The 14,137-nt window shown below is 38.2% G+C and overlaps 1 protein-coding gene across 3 annotated transcripts in view; it reads left to right on the plus strand.

Annotated features, from left to right (window-relative positions):
• The first annotated feature begins 2,295 nt into the window (after window positions 1–2,295).
• slc39a14 (solute carrier family 39 member 14) overlaps window positions 2,296–14,137 on the plus strand; it is a 46,829-nt gene continuing 34,987 nt past the window's right edge. For 2 of the 3 annotated variants that reach the window (XM_077241531.1, XM_077241530.1), the window contains exon 1: window positions 2,296–2,457. The gene's annotated coding sequence lies outside the window, so the exon portion shown is untranslated. Of the gene's footprint in view, window positions 2,458–2,544; window positions 2,642–14,137 lie in introns of those variants that run through there. The other variant, XM_077241532.1, reaches the window with a different exon arrangement.

Below are 14,137 nucleotides of genomic sequence, written 5' to 3' on the forward strand. Positions count from 1 at the left end.
GTGTCTGGGCAGCTGACTCCAAACATAAGTACAAAAAGTGCTCTATAATGCCACATCAACATCTCAAAACTTTCATTACTCCATTTGAGCATTTTTACAAGTAACAAACTTGATGCGTTGAGGGAAATGTATTGGAGACTGAAGTTGAAAATAAGAAATGTCTACAAAAAGAACCAACAATATGTCCCTGTTCATCTAAATAAAATTGGTGAAGTCTAGAAATTCAGGGACTTTGCGTTAGGGCTCAATGGAAAATGGAGGAGGGAGATATATTTGTTTCCACTAGATGTCAGTGTTTTCGTGATCACTAAACAAGACTTTTTAAACTAGCTTAAAAGAAGTCAAATCAGTCATTAATGACATAAAAGCATTGTGATGCAAACGCTAAGGCAGACAGAATGTATCCTAATAACAGAGCTATATCTAGACTTCTCACTTGAATGAATGTCCAAGTTATTGGTATCTTAAGTCTATCATGCACTAGCCTCCAGAACCTTCCGCTCAGCAGAAGTTTCACCCAGATCCCCAGTGTCATAGGTTGTCAGTCACACTCACTGTGACTGTAGCATGATGCCCAACGTGTGTGAAGTGTCAGGTGCCCCATCTGTATCCCAAATGGAGTTCCAGAATCTCCCTTGGTTGCTCAAAGCCATTTTCTGTCACTTGCAGCCAATCTAGCAACATCTGAACAAGACTCCTAACACACAGCTGGAGCTCTACCCAGCCAAAGACATAAGCTATCTACAAACATTACAGATAAAAAGCAACAACCATTGTATGTGCAAGATAATAGTTGGATGCCATTAATGATGTTAGTGAATTAAACATGCAATGTGATTGGGTTATGAGAGAACAATGTGGTTTGAACATTTTAACGTGAATTAATAGCCGCGTCTGAATTCCTGTGCTTCCTGTACTTAATTCAACAAAGACCTTGCATCTGTAAAGCCTAGCCTTTGTTAAAGTACAACCTTGAAGTTGGCATAAAACAGAAGTTGCGATAGATTTTTCTGCCCTACCTGCTTGTTCAGTTGTGACTGAACATTGGGTCAATGGCTCTTTTTGTTTCACCTGTGAGCATTATCTCAACAGCTGTTTATGAGCACTATTTATTCATATTACACATTTAACTTAATATATTCAAACTAACAGTGAGCACTACATTCTCTGTGCTCACTACATCGCAGACAAAAATATTCTAACAATTTATAAAAGATTAATCACTGTCCAACCATCTAAGATTTCAGTATGGAGATAGGATTATGATCATGATTTTTCAGAAGTAATTCACCCAAAAAGATACAGTGTCCATCCACTTTTGCTATTGACATTTGACCTGTTTGTTCTTTGAGCTATGATGTAACAACAACTGAGGAAACTTTATATAAACAAGTACAATTTTACCACGAGAGCAACTCTCTTGTTACACTTACATTCGAAAATAACCACTTAAGCCACTCTGACATTTTTTTTTTTTCAAACATTGCGAATCTGGTGCCTGACCAGCTGCTGGCTTTATGAAAAGTAGTGGTTGCACACAAAATCTTGAGCATTAATTAACCATAATATATAATTTTCAGACATCCTACTTATTTTATGCTCTAATTTGGTGATAATAAATAACTAATATAAAATGTTATACATAGGCCTAATATGTATTTTCAAATAGATTTGGGGCACTAACTTTCTTCGTTTTGTACAGGATTTAAAACATAAAATACATAATATTAAATATGGAACACTGTCGTGTGTTGTAGTAGCTACACGATTTAAGATATAAAAATCCCAGCGACTGCTCAAATAATAATCCGTTGCATTTAGGGATTTGAGCACAATGAAAATAAAAGACATTTTACATTGATTGGTCAATTATCAAAAACGTTTGACATTATGAAAAGACAACGTGAGATTCGCACCATGTGACCATTTTTTTCTTCTATGCATTAAAAGCCTTCTTCTTGTAGCTAACTTTAACTACATCAAACTAACTAAATGAAACTGCTCACGTACGACCTCGATTCAACGTATTACTAAAAATATCGTGACCTTTGCTTAGATGGCACTGGTGTAAAGCGGATTCTCTACTACAAAAGAAGGAAATAGGCAAATGTTTAATCATGAATATTAAATTAAGTTCTTACAAATTACTCCAATGGGAGATGCTTATCTAATTATATTAATTTATTTATGCTATCGCCTTCCTGGTTGGCTAGGGGCTGCTGAATAGTACGTAGAATTCGCAAATTCGCGGGGCGGCGCTCACTAATGACGCAATCTCCCCCCGCCCCGTGTGTTAGTTCCACGCTGCTGTCTTGTGAATGGGTCAAGACGGGGGGGAAAAAAGACATCCGGCCTCTAGTTTTTAAACGAGTGGGTACCCCAATGTCTCTCTGTACATTCGGGACCGTCAGATAACGGACCTGTCACACGCCGACAGACCAAGAAATCTCAAATTTGGTGAGCGGCATCTTTTATAATATACTACGCTATCTGGCTAAACATTAACCACGTCAAGGAGGTTTGCTGCTTTTACATCAGATTCGCGCGAGGATAAATCGTGTTATAGGCAGTGCGTTAGTGGCGTGCGTGATTAATACTTGGATAAGTGGATGTGAACGTGTCTGACACTGTAACTACATCTGTTTGTTGATGGCCTGTTGTTAGCATAGATGATGTGATGTTTATCATAATACGCAGAAGTATGAGTATAAAGACCTTCGTCAGTACTGTTTACTTATAATTTGAGGTCTTACGTTGCAGTTTACTGGCCATCACCAACCACAAATCCGAGAGCCAATGTCTTTTTCACTTGTGTTATTACTAGTCGTGGTGATTATATTATTATTATCATCAATATTAGAGCAGGCAGTGTTATTGTAGTAAACTTGATCTATTTGTTGTCTTAAATCGATATATCGTGTCTGTTTGCTGTGAAGTTTAATCTAATAAGATAGTTTTGATTGTACAGTATTTGTGTTTTTCTGAAATGCTGTATAGATATTAATGTGTTGTCTGACTGTTTTCTGGATTTTGAAGATTTAAAGCTTGACTTGTCCAATGATGTGATGATGATAATAATGTAATTGTAACTTTCATTCTGTCCATTAACTGTTCAATTAAGCATTATTGTAATGATATAGTGTATGCGTGTTTCAATTGATTGTGCTAAAATGGATGAATAGAGAACAGATAGATGTATAACAGGATGGAAAATGGCAATATAATGCAGGTCTAAAACAAACAGGTGGTAATGGTGATAATGGTGGCAAAAGAGACGGATAAAATTGTTAATGAACATTTTATTCAACATCATATTTTCTTTAAAAGTCACAAAAATATGAAAACAGTAATCATGCTTTTATCAATTGTTAAAGGAGTTTAAAGATTTGCAACTTTTCACACATGAAATTCCACTTCTGTTGACTGATTCATTCACCTGACTAATATATATATACGTATATATATATATATCTCAAAGGGTTGTCAGATTTGACGTATTGTGGAAAGCTGCAGAACTACTTGTTATCCATTTTTCCAGCTTAGTGGTTAGGCAAGGGTTTAATTAATGTTGGATGCTGATGCCTGTTTGTTGGTGGTAATTATTTTAAGGATGCCCCCACTAGCTGAAGGGAAGTGCTCTCTGGCATTACGTCGTTTTCTTTAATGATGGGTCTGATGATTTAATTACAGTGCCTCCTGTTAACCTCATTGTCTCCTGTATAAAGGGGCTTTGATCACCGAAGCCCTGGGCATTTGAAAAGTCAATTGAACCAGCTGTTTAGGACTAAAGAAGAACTTCTGTATAAAGTATATGAGCAACAGGTAAAGTAATTTTTTTAGCATTGCTTGTGCATGCACTGTTTAATGTGAGTTAGTGACTGTTCCAGATTTTAATATTTGCTCCTGCTTTCTTTAAATGACGCCAGAAGCTGTCACAGAAGGATTCGAAGTCTTGCCAACCACCACAGCGTTAAAGTTGTCAGCAGTCAGCAAATCTACTTTCACAAAGTCATAGCTCTCAAATTTCTCATAACCTTGAAGAGGGTTTGTTCTACATAGAGTATGCCTTGCTGTAACTTGCATTTCTGCATCAGAACAAATTTTGATTGCATTTTGTGGCTATTACAATTTGGCTTCTTGTTACCGGAGTTTGAGAACAAAGCACAAATGTGTGGGACAAGTTATGCACTAAAGTGAGCTCCTAATTATTGTTGTTTTCTAACCTTAAAGGGATAGTTTACACAAAAATGATAATTTTGTCATCATTTACTCACCCTTCTCATTCCAAACCTGTATGACTTTCTGTGGAACCCAAAAGAAGATATTTTGAAAATGTAAGTCAATGGCTACCAATGTTATTTGGATCCCAGCGTTCTTCAGAATTTGTGACAGAATTTTCATTTTTGGTTGAACTATCACTTTAACAATGATGATATATAAGCAATAGTAATGTTTGGCTGTGCAAGCATTACTAAGTTGTGTAAAAGTGTCAAAGTAAAGGGTAGTAGTGATGATAAACAGCCATTAGGCTTGTGTGTAAGTGTAGCTGTAATGCTAATCCAACCCAGCACATTGTCACTTAAACTGCTTTTCTCATATTTGGCTGGATAAGGTTGTTTTTGGAGCAATGTATTATTGTACAGCTTGCTGAAAGGCATAGCCTAGTACGCAGCACGTCCTCTCTGAACTTTGAAAAGCTTTTCCAGTGCTTTCCTTAGAGTCTTCCCCCTCTGTCACCTTTCCCTCCATTGTTTTCCCTGTTGTCTTTTCCCCGAAGTTGTGCGTGTTCTTAGAGTGTCTGCTTGACAACCGCTGTCTGTAGTCGTTGATAACGACCTTTCTTGTTTTTTTCCCCTGAGTCATGCAATAAAACCTAACACGTCAGCAGAGTGAAGATGTCTATAAAGTGGAAATATTTGCTCTCTTTTACAGTAGTGTGCAGGTTAGTCTGCATTCCTAATCAGGAGACATTCAGATGGAATGTGAGTTTAAGAAGTCTCTGGCTTATTTAGGTCATTTCTTGTCACCATTTCTCTTTGAATTTACCAAATAATTTCAAGATTTTAGGAATGACTAATTAACAAAATCATATTTTCATCAATTTCTGAGAAACGCTGTTGAAAATGGATCAGACCGACCACCTCAATAAATTTGTAGCCAATCAGCAGTAGGGGGTGTGTCTACTCATGATGGGGGAGGAGAGAGAGTGAGCTAGACGGAGATTTGAAGAAAGACTGTAGAAAGAGAGATGGCTGAGAGACAATGCAAAAGAGAAAAGCTCAGTTTATTTTCATAATATTTCCAGCGCTCGATAGACCCAAGCGGGAAGGCCTGAAAACAATTTGTGGGTAACATTGGTTTTGCTATGTTTCACGGAACCAAGATATGCTGTTGTTGTAATGTTAGCTATAGTAACAGGACAGTTTTGAGTGTAATTGTTTTTCTTGAGCTAATGTGCTGCTGGCGACTAACAACCAACTCTTGCTTGTATAAACTCGTGCATTTCTTTTCTCCCTTGTCGATCGTTCGCCATCGCACTTTTTTGAAAAAGCATTATTTTGGTTCACTTCAGCTATGATAAAGGGATATTTACTCTTGCATTGCATGTTCATGCATTTTTAGGGCGGTGCAATGAAGGGAGGGATGTGTTTGTTTGTTTCAACAATGTTTCTCAGAAATCACTTAATACATGTTATTCTTTGTTAGTTAAAATACCTAATGTATATAAAGACTTGAATTTGGTTGTAAAATGTTTTATTTTCAAGATAGAAGATAACATAAACAAATACAATGCTAGCATTTATCTTATTAGCCATTTTTAACAGGACTCTTGTTTACGATCCTATTAGAAATGGCATTAAAGGGTAACACCCCTGACAATTTAAAACGTTTAATTAAAACAAATTAACAAGATTTTAACAAAATATGTAGCATGTATGTAGAAACATGACTTTTAGCCTAAGAAGAAGTGAATTAGACTTAATGTTGTTTAAAGTTATTTTGGTGTTTTTATACTTAAATTAATGACAGTTCCTGCTCAGCTACTGTTCGGACGCTCTCGCTTACTGCTCCGCGCTTTGCTCTATCGCTTTTATATTTCTATATTTTATCTCCTTTTATCACCTAATTTTAACTTCAGCAAATCAGCACAGTGCTCAAACGTTTGGATTACTACAAAAAAAAGCAGAATTATTTTATTCAACCAGCCTCCCACTGAAAGCTTACATTCCGGGGAAGAGAAAACAAAACTGCCTACATTCATAAGGATAAGAAAATGCCTCCTCTGGAATCTACTTGCTGCTCCAACTGCCACAGACTTTTACAAAGGATTGCAATTCTTGAAACAAAGTTAATTGCGGGACCACCAAACCAGACGGAACACACAACAGAGCTTCGTCATGGACGTCCTCAGCATACAGCCGGTGAGTCCCATGAATCTAGTGCTTCTCGACAGGCCATACTGAGTGTAGAGAAACAAGCCGATCGTTTTACTAATCGATGGCACAAACAGGGTGCGAGACCCAAAGGCACTCGAGACATCAGATTGTCACGAGCATCACATATTACTGCAGTAGCATCCTCTACCCCAGATACGGCTCTGACAAGGACTGCAAACACTGGTCTCCTACCACCGCCTATACATCTTGAGAACAGATTTGAAGTATTAATGAATGAGGAATCCCCAAATTTGATGAATGTGATCACACACAGACAGAATCAGCCAGTAGCTAACACTGATGCTAACTGGGGCTCAAGGTCGAGCAGACAGCGGCACTCAGCTCACAGTGCAGCCGAGCCCAGGACTCTGATAGTGGGCGACTCCGTAATCAGAAACATTAATAGCAGGGATACAACAACGTGCTGCCTTCCACAAGCAACAACATCTGATGTAAACAGGGAACTTCAGAACATTCTGATGAAACATAAGACTGCAAATCGACTGATCATTCATGTGGGGAAGAATGATATTCATAAAGAGCAGTCGGAACTTCTTAAAAAGGATTTCAATGAACTTTTTGAAACACTTAAAAGACTGAAAGTTCAAACATTCATCAGTGGACCACTCCCAGCAAGAGGAACAAACAGGTTTTCACGGTTGCTTGGGCTTAATACATGGCTGCAAAAAACCTGCAATATAAAAGGAGTGAACTTTATTGACAACTTCAATCTTTTCTGGAGTCAGAGGCAACTGTTTCAACAGGATGGCCACCACCCAAACAAACTTGGTTCAAGAGTGCTAAAGGACAATATCTACTTCTCCCTCCGTCATCCTTCTGCAATGTGTGCCAATCCACTCAACCTGAATGGCACACACACACCTGGATACAGTATGAATGACCACAGGATTTCACTTCAGCCCCTGAATGGACATGCGGTTGACACATCACACAAGGACAGTGATAACACCACTCAGCCACAACAACCTCTGCTCACGGACACAATCTCAGCTGAGCCCTGCCCACAGAGCTCACCACAGACAGACTGTGACATACCAGCACTGCTCCAATATACAGCACCCAAGGACGACTTTCTGGAAAACAGCCAGGGAAACCAGGACAGCATATTACAGCCTCCAATAACACCAGAGCAAAAATCACTCTCACTGGAAACATTATCACTCTCTCCAGCATCTCCACTTCTGTGCTTCTCAGAGAAAATGGAACAACTGGTGCATGCTGGAACTAGACTATCCCACTCTTTTGCTGCGAGCCCCCAGATACCAACCAAAAAACGCCAGGCCCCACAACCACCAAAGCCTACGGGCCCAGCTCGCCCTCCCCCTCCCCCTGTGAGAGCTCTTCGGCCTCTGCCACAGCGCCAGGGCCCACACCCTCCTCCGGCGGCTCGAGGTGAACCAAAAACAACTGATACCAGCTCTCAGTGATATGTGTCGGGTCCCCGCTATGATAACAATAACTTTCTCAAATGTTTACAGAACAAGCGGGAACCCAGTGTGCCTGTATGTTTTTCTATTGCTGTTCAATTACATGATAGAAAGTCTAAGGCCTTCAAAAGCCGTACAGCAAACCCATCTAATCTGGTGCCTATTACACGACATACCAAGATTGCTGTGGGGACAAAAAGTAAGACTGTTAAGTTAGCACTTTTAAACATCCGCTCACTTAAAAATAAATCACTTTTAGTCAATGACTTAATAACCACATACAACCTGGATTTTATGTTGCTAAATGAAACTTGGCTAGAAGAAAGTTGCAGTGCAACAGTCCTCAATGAAACAGCCCCTCCTAACTTTACTTTTATGAGTGTCTGCAGAGCTGTCAGAAGAGGCGGAGGTTTAGCTGCTCTTTATAAAGATGTCTATCAATGTAAGCAAATATCATTTGGGAATTACCCGTCTTTCGAATATCTGGGTATTGTGTTAAAAGGTGCTCCACGCATTTTACTTATCATTGTTTACAGGCCTCCAAAATACTCTCCAGCTTTTGCTGAGAACTTAACAGAACTGTTAAGTTCTATTTCCTCAGAGTTTGACTGCTTTGCCATTGCTGGAGATTTTAACATTCACATAGATAATGCAGAAAACAATATGGCAAAAGAAATCAAAACTGTTTTAAAAACTTTTGATCTGACTCAGCATGTACATGGAGCCACACATAATCGTGGACACACTCTAGATTTACTTATCAGTAAGGGTCTAAACATTTCATCAATTGTTATTAAGGATGTAGCACTGTCTGATCATTTTTGTATTTTCTTTGATATATTGATCTCTCCTGCCATTGAAGCTAGATCTGTGTCTGTCAAGAAGAGATGCTTAAATGAGAATACTAGTGTACTATTTATGAAGGCTATATCTTTAACACCAAGCATATCTGCTGACTCTGTTGATTTTCTCCTTGATTCTTTTAACTCAAAAGTTAAGAGTGTAATTGATGATATTGCTCCTGTGAAAGTCAGGAAGAAGAGTGGCAGACAAAAAGCACCTTGGAGAAACTCAACAGCAGTGCAAAATATGAAAAGACAATGCAGAAAAGCAGAGCGCATGTGGCGGAAGACAAAACTTGTAGTCCATTATAACATCTACAAAGACAGCATCCATGCTTTCAATAAGGAACTAAGCAAAGCTAGACAGACTTTTTTCTCGAATATTATAAACAGCAATATAAACAACACGCGCACTCTTTTTGCTACTGTAGAGAGACTGACAAACCCCCCAAGCCAGATTCCCAGTGAAATGCTCTCAGTGAGAAAGTGCAGTGAGTTTGCTTCTTTCTTCTCTGAGAAAATCAATAATATCAGAAAGGTGATCAGCTCATCCTTGAGTTGCGCTGGGGTCAGGCAGATCAAACAACAGCACGAGAAAGTAGCAACTATGTCTGATTTCGAAGAAATTGATGGCAAAATTTTGGAAGAAACCGTACAGCAACTAAAAACATCAACCTGCGCCCTTGATGCACTTCCCACATCTTTTTTCAAAAATGTGTTACACAGCTTAGAAGCAGATCTCCTAGAAGTGGTAAATGCCTCACTTCTCTCTGGGAGTTTTCCGACCTCCCTGAAAACTGCTGTTGTCAAGCCCCTCCTGAAAAAGAGCAATCTGGATAAGACCATATTAAACAACTATAGACCGATCTCAAATCTTCCTTTCATAGGCAAGATCATTGAAAAAGTTGTCTTCAATCAGCTGAACAAATTCTTAAGCTCGAATGGATACTTTGACCATTTTCAATCTGGTTTCCGACCGCACCACAGTACAGAGACCGCGCTCATAAAGATAATAAATGATATTCGCTTAAATACTGATACAGGCAAATTATCAGTGCTGGTACTACTCGACCTCAGTGCTGCATTTGACACTGTCGATCACAAAATACTTCTTGACAGGCTGGAAAACTGGGTCGGGCTTTCTGGGATAGTCCTAAAATGGTTCAGGTCATACTTAGGAGGCAGAGGTTATTATGTGAGTATAGGAGACCATAAGTCTGAGTGGACATCCATGACATGCGGAGTCCCTCAAGGCTCAATTCTTGCGCCACTCCTATTCAACCTGTACATGCTCCCAATGAGCCAAATAATGAGAAAGAACCAAATCGCTTACCATAGCTATGCAGACGACACACAGCTCTACTTAGCCCTATCGCCTAACGATTACAGCCCCATTGACTCCCTTTGCCAATGCATTGATGAAGTAAACAATTGGATGTGCCAAAACTTTCTTCAGTTAAACAAAGACAAAACTGAAGTCATTGCGTTTGGAAACAAAGATGAAGTTCTCAAGGTGAACGCATACCTTCAGTCTAGGGGTCAAACAACTAAAAATCAAGTCAGGAATCTGGGTGTGTCTCTAGAGTCAGACCTTAGTTTCAGTAGTCATGTCAAAGCAATAACTAAATCAGCATATTATCACCTGAAAAATATTGCAAGAATTAGATGCTTTGTTTCCAGTCAAGACTTAGAAAAACTTGTGCATGCTTTCATCACCAGTAGGGTGGATTATTGTAATGGACTTCTCACTGGCCTTCCCAAAAAGACCATAAGACAGTTGCAGCTCATACAGAACGCTGCTGCTAGGATTCTGAGCAGAACCAGAAAATATGAACACATCACACCAGTCCTCAGGTCTTTACACTGGCTGCCAGTTACATTTAGGATTGATTTTAAAGTATTATTACTGGTATATAAATCATTCAATGGCCTAGGACCTCAATACATTGCAGATATGCTCACTGAATATAAACCCAACAGATCACTCAGATCATTAGGATCACATCGGCTAGAAATACCAAGGGTTCACTCTAAGCATGGCGAGTCTGCTTTTAGCTACTATGCCAGCCGCAGCTGGAACCAGCTTCCAGAAGAGATCAGATGTGCTCCTACAGTAGTCACATTCAAATCCAGACTCAAAACACATCTGTTTAGCTGTGCATTTACTGAATGAGCACTGTGCCACTGTTCGTCCGACTGTTTGCACTGTATTTTATTTTATGTTTTAATTATTCTGATTTCTGTATTTTATCTTTTATTCTAAACTGTTTTAATTATTCTGATTTCTTTTGATTATTTTAATTTCTTCTATGTAAAGCACTTTGAATTACCATTGTGTATGAAATGTGCTATATAAATAAACTTGCCTTGCCTTGCCTTGCCTTGACAGTTGTTTTTATCTAAAGTATTAATATTCATTTTCATTAATTCATCTAACACTGTATCTTACCACAAATCTGTTGGAAAGGAGCAATCATAGACCTACACAGGCTAGTTCTAATGATAATAAACTTGCATTATTTTGGTTTATTATAATGGTCATTTATTTTTAGGCTGAGGATGGGTCTTAAAGCTTTGCTTTGTATGGTGTTGCGGCAGGTTTAATTTCCCTTTTATTCTCAAAAGCTTTGGTCAATCCATAAATTCAAATACACTAATGATCATTCGTGATACAGATGCATGCAATAGCTATATCACTTCAGACTGAATACCAGACGTTCTTCTCAATGACTTATCTTGTCTCCTGAAATAACAACAGTCCACAAAGATCTCTTCAGACAGGGTCATTACAACCCCCTGCTGTTATCTGAGATACAATGCTGCTGCTGGAAATCATATCAGTGCATTGTTGTGACTGTGTTTCCAATATTATAAATGCTGGGATTAGATGGGCTTAGGGTTTACTTTTGTATCAGCCAAAATAAAGATATGCAAATAAATATTTCTGTAGACAATGTGGCCAAATCAAAACTCACTGCTACTGTGCAAGTAGGGTTGTCAAAAGTATTGGTACTTCAGTACCAAGTTGGTACTGAAATTTTAAGAATGTGATGATACCAGCATTTTTGCAGTATCAGTAGTACTGAGTACCGGGTATATTTGGAACCCACTGATAGGTGGCTGCTTTCAAACACTCCTGTGTGTGTCTGTGCAAGTGCTCTGTGAAGAGCATCAAAGGTTTCTGTTTACAGTGTGTTTTTGAATTGTTGATAGTTGTAGCTAATCGCAGACATATCTGTTGAGCGTGTGAACGCAATGGCCAATCAGAGGTCTCTGAGTTAGTCAGAATCCGTTCAACACTGCTCAAAACACTGGGTTTTTCGTTCACCGCGTGTGCACTTTGGAGTTCTTCAAGCTCGTAAATCCTTTCATTATTACCAACAAAGTGTAAACGCGATGTAAATAAGAGATTCATTGTGTAGTGTAGACAGCTTTTTTTATTATAGCGGGAGTTTTTGCATGAGTGTAGATTTCAGTGGCGCTAAATGTAGCCTAAGTGATTGGAAGCTTCAGTGATTATAAAGGAAACGCTCTGTGCTTACTTTCTGCTATAACCCATTACATACTCAATTTGAATAAAAGTTTTGTTTTTCATGCTGCTCAGTACAATGCAAATGTTCTAGATATACAACTGTATCTAAATGCGTGATTGAATCCGAAACTCCAATGATTGACAGTGATATAACAGACGGGACAAAACAATCTGATACTGCATGTCAAACAAAGTCTGCCAGCTAAAAGACCCACCACTTGTTCTATGTAATGTTTCTTAACGTTAACGTTTCTTTGACCTTCATTTTATGAGTAATTTTTCACTTAATCTTTTTATAAACAATATTTACTTTTGAATGCTACATGCTTTTCAAATGTATTATTTACTTGTAATTATTATCATCATAAATAATAGCTAGGCCTATTCATTTAATGTAATATTTTTTTTCAGAAAGATAGATAGATGGATATATTTTTTTGCCATTTTTGCAGGCACAGAATTAAGTATTACACAATTTTCATTTATTTAATCTTTTCTGGAGAAAGATGTGTGAATATGTGACAATTCTTTTTAATTGTAATGTGTTACTTTTTTTTAATTTTTATAATTGAGCAGTTTAACCGAACTTCATGTTGTGATGTTTGACATTTATTTGAGTTGTGAGATGATCAAAGGTGTGTGCTGTATTGTACTACAGAAACACAACTTGCTTTTTGGTGGCCCTCATAAATTATAAATAAGCCATCGAGTATCAAATTTCCTCTGTCTCTCCACTCCAGCTCATGAGCATAAGTCAGCATACTATAACCAACATCAGCACGGCGTGGTTAACCTCTCCTTTCACACACCCTGCTGTTTTTGATAAACATTCTCATGCACGTTTACACTCGCACAGTAATTTACACCCTGTTTGTGAGTCAGGATTGCCAACGCATCATGCTGAAGAAACAATATTGAACCAGATACATTTCATAAAATCAAATTTAAAAGCCATTAGTTATTTCCTCATATTGACTTGATGACAAACAGTGTTGACCTTAGTCAACAGGTTTAACTGTTCTTTCGCAAGCAAGCACACTTTTGTCTGATCTTTGAAGACGCTCTCTGTCTTTGCTCTCTGTGTTTCTTTGTCTCACAGTCAGGCAAGGATCTGGCACGGTTAAGCAAGCTTAGCTTTGGCTGATTTTTATGTGCCATTTCTCGAAGGTCCTTTGTGAAGGTTTAATGGCACTTCAGTAGTAGCTATATTCAGTCTTTTTGACCCAGATTAACCTTAGTGCAGGTGAGTCGTGAGTCACGTACACACTGTAAAGAATAAAGATACAGGAGAGAATCCCCTAAATAATCATTGTGTCTGTAATTATACCAAAGTAATATTACAGTGAACAAAAATGTACTTTGTTTGGCAATTTGACCAAACCTCCATCGACAGAGGATTTGTCTTATGCTTATCTCTTGCATTGTTGCCATGTCTGTGCTTTGACCTTTAATTTATAAACATTTCATGCAAGTCTAAACTAGATTTTCAGGTGCAGAAATGGTAATTATATGTAAACTATCACTGCGTAGTCTTTCACTGTATACATTTAGATTAACCCTTATAAAAGTTAATCAGTCAAGAGCAGTGAGTGAATTTTACACAACTTATCATACAGCGTGCGAGCACCAAACTGAGGTGGGTACTTTCTCGTCTCGTTGTGCTTGAATATTTAAGTTGGCAAGGCTTAAAACGTTAAAATGATCAACTTCTTTAAAGATGAAGTACTGGCCCGAGTGTCTTTCGAGTTTATTTATCCTTAAACACTGACATATACAAAGATATCTGAAATTAAACTTCCCATATGGTATTTGGAATCAGAACTTTTGTTTCTTTTGGTTGTTCTTACCTACATTTGATCAATAACGTCATTAAACATT

The sequence above is a fragment of the Siphateles boraxobius genome, unplaced genomic scaffold (genome assembly GCF_051911475.1).
Source record: "Siphateles boraxobius isolate OS27281-9 unplaced genomic scaffold, OSU_SipBor_1 24, whole genome shotgun sequence".
Classification (NCBI taxonomy): Eukaryota; Metazoa; Chordata; class Actinopteri; order Cypriniformes; family Leuciscidae; genus Siphateles; species Siphateles boraxobius.